This window comes from Quercus robur, chromosome 10 (assembly GCF_932294415.1).
Source record: "Quercus robur chromosome 10, dhQueRobu3.1, whole genome shotgun sequence".
NCBI classification, from domain to species: domain Eukaryota; kingdom Viridiplantae; phylum Streptophyta; class Magnoliopsida; order Fagales; family Fagaceae; genus Quercus; species Quercus robur.
In genome coordinates, this window is record NC_065543.1 from 5,075,709 (window position 1) to 5,088,658 (window position 12,950).

At 38.4% G+C, this 12,950-nt stretch overlaps 1 pseudogene; it reads left to right on the forward strand.

The window, feature by feature from the left end:
* The window catches only part of LOC126703413 (2-oxoglutarate-dependent dioxygenase AOP3-like), a 47,210-nt pseudogene that overhangs the window by 15,415 nt on the left and 18,845 nt on the right, over positions 1–12,950 (forward strand).

Here is a 12,950-nt window from a genome sequence, read left to right on the forward strand (position 1 = left end):
AAAAAGAAATATAAAATGGTAGTATCACCACTCAAATAAAAGATTTGCCATTTAATATATAGGGATAATTACAATAAACCCACCATGGTATGGCCCGTTTTCACTTTGCCTGGTTTAAAACTTTACACTTTGCCCACTTGAGATTAGTTCCGTTAGCCTTCTGTAACCCACCTTTCCGTTTGCTGTTAGAAAAACATATTTTTAGGCAAAAACAAATATAACAAGAATCAAAAAGTGAGGGTTTTAAATTAAGAATTGGGCAACCAAATTTACTGTTTACTGTCATTATGTAACACACCAAGCATACAACATGTTTTGGGACTCCCATCTTTTCTCCGTTTAGATATTTGAATCATGCTTCTTTTCACAAGTTTTTCCAAGTATATTTCCACTGTATCCTCAGGAGTCATCCCAGGGGTTTGCTTCACAAATCCCTCTACAAGCCATAAACACAGCAACCTTCTCACAGGAATATCATAATCTTTTGGGAAAAGCTGTAAATAGAGGAAGCAAGGCCTCAAGTGGAAGGGTAGATCATTGTAACTCAGGGCCAAAACATTTGAGAATTGGACTTGCTTGCTGTCTGGTAAGCGTACCTTTTTTAAGAATAATTCCCAAGTGTCTTCGTCATTTAGCGGGTTGAGCTGATGAGGCTCTCCTCTTGTATTTGCTCTTAAAGCAACGCGATAATTGCTAAGTCAGCATGACTCTGCTACCATTTTTTGTGTCTGGAAAGGCGTCAAGAAGTTTTTTCCATACATCAGGTGTCTGCAAATCGTCCAACACAACCAAGTACCGTTTCTCCTTCAAAATCATATGGATCTTCTGTGTCAATTCCTCTTTCATAGATTTCTTATCAACAATTGAACTTACAATCTGTTCCAATGTGCTCACCAGCACATCTGTAAGGTTCCCAGAGGCAAGAACCCATGCGCAACAATCAAAATGACTTTTAACCTCAGGACTGTTATAAATTGCTTTTGCAAAGGTAGTCTTGCCAGAGCCATGCTTGCCTACAACTGAAATGACTCGAAAATCAAAACGACTTTTAACCTCGTTGTTTTGCTAATTCAATGTTAGCCCTTCATCTTGATGGCTTGACCTTGATCTGTACAAAGTTAATTGCCGAATCCTGAGAGGCTCGCCTTGTGTAAATTTGGTTGCCCAATTTTTAATTTAAAACCTTAGTTTTTTTATTCTTGTTATATTTGTTTTTGCCTAAAAATGTGTCTTTCTAATGGCAAACAGAGAGGTGGGTTACGGAAGACTAACGGAACTAACTTCAGGTAGGCAAAGCGTAAAGTTTTAAACTACGGGTAGGCAAAGAGAAAACAGGTTATATCACAGGTGGGTTTACTGTAATTATCCCATATACATATATATATATATATATATATATATAAAAGGACTAATTAAGTATTAGAACATTGGTGGCCATATCACACCGCCAGTATACTTTAGCTTCCTCTTGAATCTTGATTTTCTAGGATTACAGTTTTGAGTCATTTGTGCAATAATTGTATCATGTGTTACATTGGATGCAACTTTTTGCTGGAAGTTTATTTGTTTATTTATTGACAGTTCATTAAAATATATTTGTAAGTTGTACCTAAATAATAAGGCTTTAAAATGTTATTCTATAAACAAGCTAAAAAAACAAAGAGAAAAATTTTTTTTGGCAAACATATTCCACTTATATAATCTCTTAGAAACCGTATATTCTTTTTTTCCTTTTTTTTTAGGAATACCATATATATTTAGCACTGGTTTTTGGTATATCTGTATGATTTTTTTATTTCATTGTTATTATGATTTTGTGCAGCATGTGGTAAAGTTAATTTCAATCCTTTGATTATTATCTGAAAGGTATTATGTTTTAGAAGAGGACTGTGAGGAATTTTGAAAAAACCAAAAACCTATATAATAAAGTAAGCTTTAATCGCTAAATAGGGGTGGAGACTTCTACATTGTCAAGATTCTCTATTTTACAGTGTTTTTAAGTCCAAATACTTCTCAGATGGTTCTTTCTTGGATGCGCGAAGCCCATCTCATTCTTCTTATGCTTGGAGGAGTATTGCTCAGAGTCGGACTCTCTTGATTCAAGGAAGTCGACGGAGGGTGGGGAATGGAACTAAGATTAATATATGGCAAGATAAGTGACTGCCTATGGCCTTTAATCAGAAAGTCATTTCACCTCGGACTATTCTTCCTGCAGAAGCTAGAATTGCAGATCTTATTGACACGTCTTCCTTTCAGCCGAGATGGAAAGGGACCTTGATTGATTCTGTTTTCTATCCCTTTGAAGTTGACATCATTAAATCTATCCCCTTAACTTTCAGACTGCCTCCTGACTCACTGATTTGGACAAAAAATAAGGCTGGAAACTTCACAGTTCGTAGTGCTTATTTTCTTCAAAAGGAGTTGGAGAATGCTTCCTATGGCAACTTGGCATCTTCTTCACATTCAGGTCGTAGGCATTCTTTTTGGAATATCATCCGGTCTTCCTTGATTCCTCCGAAGATCAAATCCTTCATTTGGAGAGCTTGTACTGACAGTCTTCCTCTTCGTACCAAGCTTTTTGATAAACGTATATCCAGCTCTTACTCCTGTGTGCTTTGCTCAGATGCAGCGGAATCATGTAGTCATATCCTCTGGGAATGTTCCTTTGCTCAAGCCGTTTGGTTTCAAGCTTCTTTTAGGAACTCTTTTCACTTTTCCCTTGCACTCTCTGGAATTTGAAATTTTGTGTGTAGCGCTTTGGATGATATGGAACTGTCGAAACAAATTCAACTTTGAAAACAAAAGTACAAAACTCCCTGTTCAGATGGTTTGTGGTCTCGAGCTTCGGTGTATGTGATGGAGTTAATGGAGGTTAATAAGAATGGATTAACGGTACCGACAGCACCTGACAGGAAATGGCCTCCTCCTCTTTCAGATTCAGTTTTCAAATTAAACCTTACTCTCTCACAGTCTCAGTCTAAAGCTTCAGTTGGTGTGGGTTTTCTAATTCGTAATTCAGAAAGGGAAGTTTTGGCGGCCAAAATGGCCCATTAGCATTAATTTTTGAAATATTTAGCAACAGAGCACTGTTTCGGAAATAACTAGGGAAATACCACTTTTTCTGGTACTCGAGCATGGTGAGCTTGAGTACCATCTTTTCATTGGTCAAACATCTTCTCAAAAAAAAAAAAAACGCCGCTATAGGGCCCGAAAACGTCACTATAGGGCTTAAAAACGCCACTATAGGGCCCCTTGAACCTGTTATGGGGACTTATAAAAAAATTTTGCAGGAAAACGCCGCTATAGGGCCCAAAAATGTCACTATAGGGCTTAAAAACGCCACTATAGGGCCCCTTGAACCTGTTATGGGGACTTTAAAAAAATTTTTGCAGGAAAACGCCGCTATAGGGCCCGAAAACGTCACTATAGGGCCCTTTAACCTGGTATGGGGGCTTAAAAACGCCGCTATAGGGCCCGAAAACGTCACTATAGGGCTTAAAAACGCCACTATAGGGCTCCTTGAATATGGGGCGACAGTAGATTAAAAAAACATGGTACTCGAGCTCACCAAGCTCGAGTACCAGAAAAAGTGGTATTTCCCTAATTATTTTCGAAACAGTGCTCTGTTGCTAAATATTTCAAAAATTAATGCTAATGGGCCATTTTGGCCAAGTTTTGGCAGCATCTTGTGAGCGTGTCAGGAAGGAGCTGCACTCACTGTGGACAGCAGCTGCTGTCATGCGTAAGGCCCTTGTGTTTTGTCAAAACACTTGCTTTTCCAAGGTCATTGTTGAGAGTAATTTTGCTGAGCCGGTGGACTTCATTAATTCAGATAGGATCTGCACTCTAGAAGTGGCTTGGATTTTGGAGGATATTAAGCTCATATGTGAACAATTTGTTAGTATATCCTTTGTTTCTGTTCCTTTAAAATATAACCGTGCTGCTTTAGCTCTAGCTAGTGCTGCAAAAGAGAACGAGAAGACTATTATTTGGTTAGAAGAATGTCTCTCCTTTCTCTTTTTCATTGTACAGCGTGATATTAATTGAATATAGCCTACTATCGTTTTGTCTCAAAAAAAAAAAAAAAAAGAAGTACCTTTAGTTTTTGGTTTGTTAAATATAGAGAAATTAAATTACTTCATAGTGCTAAAAAAATACTTACACACATGACTCTAATTAATCTTTGAATTGGTATCAGATTAGATGTTATTTGTTGTTTTGGATTAAGAATATTTTTAGTTGATTATAAAATATCAAAGATTATTTCAGTAATTATTTATGACTCTAAATAGTTTCTTCTCTTTTTGAAGCCGGCAGCCTTCTGAATGCGTTATAACGACACATGCAATGTCGAGCCCTAGTTTCCTCATTATTACTTAGTTTTTATTTGGAAATGGTTTCTCAGTCTGTCAATGTGTGCAACTTGAATGAGTCCTTTATTCTTCGTTTTTATTTTAGCACCACTTCACCTCCTGCTAGTGTCCTAAAGATGGTTAGCTATGGTTCCTGGAATTGCATGCCCTTGGAAACTTTTGGATGGTTGGATCAATTGTTTTCCTTTAAAAAATGTATGGCTGAGAGAGATGAATCCTTACTTGATCTCAATGAAAAGATCAAAATCCCCATGCTATTAAATTATTAGGTTGGCCACAGTTTTTCCATTAGCAATCATTTCTCATTTATAATTTGATATTTACAGTAATATTGGAGAAGAGATTTGAACCCTAGTTCTCCTCGTAAAAGAGAATAGATAATACTAATGAGTTATGACTCTCTTGAGAATTAGCCAACATTTTTAGAATATCTTAATTGTGTTCAATCCACATTGAGCTTCTTCCACAAATTATCATTCATTGAAGAACTGGGAATCACAACCCCCCCCCCCCCTCCTACTTAAAATTAAAAAACAACTAAAGTTTTACTAGAAATCATTGAATTACTGAGGTGGCCAATCCTAGAATTGATATTTTACTTTTGAAAGTGTCTAAAGACTTATGGCTATGGGTAATATGCTTAAAAGTAAACTTGTTTTGATGTTTAAGATATTCATAATAAGAATTTTAAATAAATATACATTGAAAAATTATTCTAACATTAGGAAAAACAAAAAAACATTGCCTTTTCGGGCATGACAATGAGCACCTTGCCCCCTCAATCAACGGTTTTGGGCTTTTTATATATTTTGGGTTTAGGGTTTAGGGTTTAGGGTTCAAGGGTGATCAGTAAGAAATGACTAATGACATGACCTCTTTTGAATAGGGGTTAGACTTCTCAGGGCATATGTTATCTAGTCTAGGTTAAAATTTTCTAAGTTAGTGCACAAGTTGACCAGATCAAGTAGAGTATGTCATCCCTAGACAAATTTTGTAATATTATGAAAAAATATGTCTAATGAAAATTCAAGCAGATAACATTCTTTTTTTTTTTTTGATAAGAGGCATGAAATATTCATTCAACTTGAAAAGAGTTACAACAGAGAAAGCATACAAACACTGGGAGAAAATCACAAACAATTACACACCACTCTCCTCAATGAACCCGAGAGCCCAGCAATAATTCTGAGTTTGCATATTAACATTTTTGGGTCTCTTTTCTTGGGCTCTAGTGGTGGGCTCATTAAAAGGAGAGATATTACTTGTGGTTTTCGGGCTAGGAAGTCCTTGGGCCAAAGAAGAAAACATTTGAAAGCCCAAAACCGATTTTTGGCCTTAAAGGACCATTGGGAAACACGTGAGTGCTCAACAGAGGAGGGTGTTGGGCTCAAGGAGCAAACCACTACCAGCATAGTTGAACAGTTACCTTTCTTCGTACCCAGGCTCACCAGACTAATAGCCACCGAAATCTGAAAACCAGTATCTTCCTCTCTTCTTTCTTCCTCCGACCCGCCTCGACAAGCAGCACAATGTTTCTCAAAAACCCCCTTCCTCCAATCGGACAAATCTTGAGACCCAGATCAAAGAAACCCACCAAAACCCAAAACACCACAAATAAAGCAAAAGGAAGGAAGCCACTCCATTTGAAGACTAGATCTAAAATAAAACTGGAAGATCTTTATTCCTCTATCTACATACCTTAGATCCAAACCCATCTTCCAGGCAGATCTTGGAGTGGACTTGAAAGCTCGCACGCGCTTCTCTAGGATGTCCGATCTCATGGCTGAAGTGGAGCTTTCATCATCCTCAAACGTGGTGAGATGAAAATGCAGAAGTCCTCCAATGGTAGCTTGATCCATGTTGCTTAAGGGACCTTGAAGGCTACAGAGACTTAGAAAATACCCGAATAGGGAGAGGGAGAGAGGGCTTGTACCAAGGCAAGAGAAACAAAAACTCCTACTGAGGGAGAGAGAAAAAACTTTCTCTCTCCCTCAGTAGGAGAGAGAAAGTAGATGCCAACACAGTAGATAACATATTAGTCAATACAAAAACAATCTCTTTATTTGAAGTAAAGGTAAACTCTCTACCAATTACCTCTATTAAAGTCCACAAAAAAGGGGAAATTTATTCATTAGATATGACCTTTACATTTTGAGAACTTATTCGGATTATATTATTGTTCAAACTTAGAGAGAACTCTAAGATCAAGATTAGCATGTTCAACGTTTTAGGGATTGTATGTTTGCTTGTATTTTGAATTCATGTTTTCGGTATCATTTTTTTTCAATCATGTTTGTCTTTGCTTTATTTGTTCAGTAATGCTACAGGCACAAACCATTTTACAATATATTTACAAAATATTGATGTGGCCAACCTCTTATTATTTTTCATCTACACTCATCATTAATATCACTTTTTTATTTACCAATAATCACTCACCACATTAGAAGTTTGTAAAAAAATTTGTAAAATAGTTTGTATCTGTAGCATTATTCTTGTTTGTTTTCCCAAAAAAAAAAAAAAAAGGAGAGAAAGAAAAAACAAATTAAGGCTGGGATGAAAGCAATGTGACTGAAAAACAATGATACTTAAGAAAATTAGGAATATAAAATAAACAATGACACTTGACTTTTTTTTTTTTTTTGAGAGAGTGTTTCAACCTATAAAGTCCGCTCTTGATGTTTTCTTTATCATTAGACTAAGACATTAATCGGTTTTTGGTGTAGGCGGAGAATGAATCTTAGATCTCTTATTCAACCATTAGAGATTTTTACCAGTTAAGTTAACCAGAACCCACTAGGACATAAAAAACTTAAGAGTCCACATTTCGGAAGTTGCTTAAATAATAATATGATGACTTGTAACTTAGCGGGATTGAGATATTTTGGGACATCCAAAACTTAGAGTCTAAAGTTGGGAAGCCAGTTAAATAATAGTATGTATATATATATATATAAAGATTATTAAAATTGATAAATATTTTCCTTTGATAATCATATATATATTATATCATATAAATAATACAACATAATAGTTATCTCAACAATTAAGTTAATAGTTGTTTATATTGAAAGGAAAATTGTTGAGAACTTCACTTCTGATTGATACTTGATGATGCTCTCTTAAAGAGAGTATGTTACCGTCTTGAATAAAGATGTTAACTTTTATATTATTGCTTGTTTGGACATTTCTGGTGATAGTTGATTATAGATAAGTCCAAAATATCAAATCTTTTTTGTCAATATTATCCTTTGACTGTTTAAGTTTCATATATAGTACATATTGCTGCCCCCGCGCCCGCCGGGGGGGGGGGGATTGCTTAATTGATCCTATATCTACAACAAATAGCACCTAATTCTTATATTCTTATAGTCGTAATTTAAAGATTGGAGTAATTTTAACACTAGAAAGTTATTTATTTATTTCATGTTCTCTGCATATATAAGCCCCCTCCCCCGGTTGTTGATGACACACTAAATTGTTTTTACTTTTTAGTGTGAAAAATTATTAGGTATTTTTGGAGTACCATAAATGTGGAGTCCTCCCTCTCACATGAATGGTGGGACCCACCATTCATGTGAGAGAAGGGAGTATGCATTTATGCTACTCCGGGAGTACACAAAATTTTCCTTTTAATACACTTATGGGTCTATTAAAATACTGCTTATTAAAATAAGAAAAGAAAATATTATGCCCAAACACATATACCAAACCCATTTATAGTTTTTTTAAAGGCAAATTTGGAGTTGTGGATCAGAGGGTGAAAAGGATTTTTCTCATCTAATTTTGGTTTAATGGAAAATTTTGCAAATGGGTTTAAGATCTTTACAAAACTCAATTGCTCATCTGCCTATAGTTCTCAAAACTGAACCGGACCGGGAGGTCGGACCGTGAAAATCAAGAACCGAGATGAAAACCGGTTTTTTAAGCATAAAGAACCGGGCATATGTGGCAATTCCGTGAACCCTAAAACCGGGGTTGGACCGCATGAACCGGTGGCAAGAACCGTGCGGTCCAACCCCTTAGCAATTTTTTTTGTTTTGTTTTTGTTTTTTTTTTAATAAAAAACAACTTAACACAATTTTATTCTACTTAATTAAATTATCCATCTCTTACAAGGAATAAAAAAAATTATAATTAAAATCCTTCAAAGATATTCAACTTTACTTCAAAAATTAATCATAAATTTTAATGTTTTTATGGTTATTATTTTATTTTATTAACGTTCTTATTTAATTATGAAATATATGCTTGAAAATCATTAAATTTCCCTCACATATATAGATATATTAGTTAATTTTGCTAGTTTTATAAATTTAATATCTATATTTAGGCTTTAATTAATTATTAAATTAATTATGACGTCATCACGGTTTGACCTCGGTTCGACCTCAAAAACCTTGAACCTTTCCCTTTTACGGTTCAATGAACGGTCCAGATCTGAAAACCTTGCATCTGCCCAGGCGCAAGTTCTGCCTTTACAATAGAAACAAAAAGTTGGCAACATCAATGTCAAATGCATTGTCAAAGTGTTGCCTTACCTATTCAGCCCATCATAGCTTTACACGAGCTCCAGCTTCACAAGAGTTCCAAAATATTAGTCTAAAAGTCTCACATAAATTTACCGCAGGCATGCATGAATGACACAAAGTTAGGCAAAGTTTATAGAAAAAAGACTAAGTTAGGCAAAATTACATTATATGCCGACATCATCTCTTTTATTTTCCCTCAATCTCAAATAGTAAGGTTTAAGTCTGATGGAACACAAATTCGTCAGTAAGAGTGGGCAGATGGAATCCCCTGTGGAATGTGAAGGTTTGCTCGATGAGGGCCACCGGTGTGGTGCCTGCCACAAAGTCTCCGATGCCAAAGTTAGGATAATAATTAAACACAGTAAAGAAGCATAATGTACTTTCAAAGTATTTTTGCATATATCTCACCTTCTGTTAATTGTATGAAAGCTTTATACCTGAGGCCTTAGGGGCTAGCCGTTGGGGTTGTTAATGCTCTCTGAAGTAACACCCCTGATCCAGTAATGAGACTTTTAAGAGGCTCCCAACGGTCTGCTTGGTCGATTTCGTAACTGCTCAGGTCATTGATTAACTGCATTGAATGACTCCCTGCCTTCGTCAGTGATGATGGCTTTCTTCGTTGTTCCTGATGACTTCGTCATGGATGATTCCTTCGTCATTAATGTTATCTTCATCAGTGGGATGTAGAATCGTCATTCCTGTCAGTTGCCCCCCAGGTTCTGGGGTCATCGGTGACATGTCATGACGATCACAGAAGATGAAAAGTTTTTCTTGTGACTCTTGGGGTTCTGTTCCGCTTTTAATGCTTAGTGGCGGCGCTGCACGCAATCATGGCCACGTGGCGCGTGATGATCTGTGGAATTAATGGTATGACCCTTGGGTTTCTTGCTGGTTTTTCAATCGTTTTTGGCCCAAATTTAAAACTTCTCCTCTTTAATTTTTCTTCTACTTCTCAGAGAGCAAAGACAGACAAATTCTCCAATGATACTCTGAGCATTTTCTTTCTTCTCCAAATTACCTTGCGCTGTGCTTTTGCTGTTCCGCCATTGGAGGTACGTTTCTCTTTCCTTTTTCTTTCTTCTTTTTTCTTTTACTGTAGCATAATTTCTGATTTTCTATTCCCTTTTATTTCTCTTCTGTTGTTGGTCTTTGTTTTTCTTTTGGGGTTTTAGTTTTCTACCGTATTTTTCTGCCCTCCGATTTCTGCATTTTCCATGGTTGATAGCTTGGAGGTTAGGATAGCTTGCCCGTCGATCTCCTTCCTTTTTGCGCGTCTAGGGGGGTCTTTGGGTACTTACCCGTTTTTAGAAAATTTCGTGTACGAGGGCAATAGTCTGAGCGTGGTTTTGGGCGAATTGTTGCCCTTGCTCCATCAATCGCTCAATTGGTTCGAGGGTTTAGGAGGGAGAGGATTAATGTCTGAGGTTAGGTCTCGTGACCTTGAGACTGGGCTATCATCTAGTGGTGACCCGGCTGAAGGAGATACAGCCGTCTCTGGCCCTCAGGAGGTTAGGGCTTTTTATGCCCTCAAGGAGATTTGTGGTCTGGACGCCGAGACCGTAAGTAGATTCAAGGATAGGTTTCAGTTTCCGTCTAGGGTTCGTGTTCGTCTACCTAGGGAAGAAGATAGGGCCTGCCACTTTTTTCTAGGTGAAATATGTTTTTATGAGTCAACCTTCACCTGCGGGCTTAGGTTCCCCGTCCACCCGTTCCTGATGGAACTTTTAGATCATTTTGGTATAGCTCCCGGGCAGCTCATGCCTAACTCGTGGAGGATCGTGATCAACTGTATGCAAATATGGTTGGCCTCCAACGGGGATATGATCAGGATAGGCGAGCTCACTTACTTGTATCGTTTGAAAGAGTCTAAGGAGTGGGGGTATTATGAATTAATCCCTTGGGAGAGAAAGACTAGGATCGTCAAGGGCTTGCCCTCGTCATTCAGGTATTGGAAGTCGCGCTTTTTCTTTGTGTCTAGGGATGACTTCGAAACTCAATCCAGCAGTGATTGGGGTGATATCCCGAGGTTGCTCCGTCGGTGGGGAACCCCGACCTTAGGTGCGTCAGTATTTCTCCTCGTCGTTTTAATTTTGCCACCTTTGAGGCTCTGGTCTTGCTAACTTCTTTGTTTCTTTGTTTGGTATAGTTAAGAGACGACCTGGACTGAAGAGCCGGTATAAGGAACGCATCGAGACTGCGATCGGGTACGCTGAGACGATTGAGAGCTGGGACGAACTGGTTGACCCCCGGTCTCTTGTATTTTACAATCTCGGTCCTGACCCGTCTCCTTTCGTTCTTCGTCAACTTGGCATTGAAGGCAAAAAGAGTAAGTTTTGACTTCTTCAATGCTGATTCTTCTTATGTACACTTAAGCATTCTTGACAGGCATTTTCTTCTTGCAGAGATGACGACAAAATTTAACAAGGACATGTACGCAAAGATGAGATCAAAGAAGGACGAACCACTGTCCAATCTGGGGAAGAAGGCTGTGCGAGTTATCGGGAAGGGTCCTGCTTCCATGCCCTTTAGTATCGTTCCTTCCATAGCTTCTGAAACGACGAGGACTGCCTCCCCGACTGCTTCAATAGAGGAGATTCCTACTCCTGGCTCCAAAAGGCCGCATGTGGCTAGCAAAGGGAAGGAGAAGACTAATACTCGTTCATCCACAATATGGGATGACGAGGCGTTGGCCGTAGAAAGGGCTCACGAAGTCGTTACTCCAGCGGACTTGAAGGCTCTTTCTGACATGTCCTTAAACGAGGTGGCCTCTCGTCATGTTCACAAACTCGTCTAGGTATGGAGTTCTTCCTTCTACATTTCATCATTTTTTTTTTTTTTTTTTTTTTTTTACAGACGACTTCATAATTCCCTCCAGGTGTTGGGAGAGAGCCTCCATATTACCGCTGAATACCTCACTCAAGGGGCCAAGGTGGCGTCGCTGACAACCCGGATGGAGGCCTTGGAGAAAGAGAACTCTAACCTGAGGACGAACCTAATCACCTCCATGGACGAGGCAACGACATTGAAGGAGAAGGTCAAAGTGCTGAAGGACGACCTCAGAGTTGAGCGCGGGTTAACTCACGAGAAGGATGAGCAGCTTCTTGCAGCCAAGGAGAAACTTGTGACCATCGCTGCTCGATCCGTGGAGGCTTTCCAGACCACTGACGAGTACAATACTGTGCTCTTCAGTTGGTATTTCAAAGGTTTTGAGCTTCTCCGGAGGTATATGATCAAGCATCCTTCTGGAGTCAACCTGGAGAGTCTGGATTTGGAAGAGGTTGACAAGGAAATGGCTCTGGATGAGGCGGCTTCATCTTCTGTCCCTGGTGATGATGCGCCTGAGCCTGTTGCTGACGTACCGGCCAGTGAAGACACAGCTGATGCCTGATTTGAATACTTAGAAATTTTCCCTTTTGTTTTATGGTGGGTGCCCGTCTTGTTTTGGGCCTTTTCTTTTTGTAAATCTAATTTCAAAACAGTTAATTTTATTTTGAAAACAATGATAGTGGCCCAGTGGTTATGGGCTTGAATGAAGTGTACTTACTTTTCCTCTAGATGTCTTGGCTGATTTACATCCGTCTATAGTTTTGTGCTTTGTTAATTAGTTGTTGCATCCTGTTTTGATTTGATGTACCGCACTCTCTTCTCCGTCAAATAGACTCCTGCCACTTGCAACTGCCAGGGGGTTCTGCCTGGGTGGCTTGTGTCCGTCTAGGCGGACTCTTGTCACATAGTTTTTTTTTTTTTTTTTTTTTTTTATCTTCAGTAACTTACATCCGTCAAGGTGGAATCTTGTTACTTAATCTTTTAACCATCCTATGATGGTCGTGAGTAACTTACATCCGTCAAGGCGGAATCTTGTTACTTAGTCTTTTAACCATTCTATGATGGTCGTCAGTAACTTACATCCGTCAAGGCGGAATCTTGTTACTTAGTCTTTTAACCATTCTATGATGGTCGTCAGTAACTTACATCCGTCAAGGCGGAATCTTGTACTTAGTGATTTATAGGCTTCATGATTGACCAGTACTGCCTGCGCAAAAAC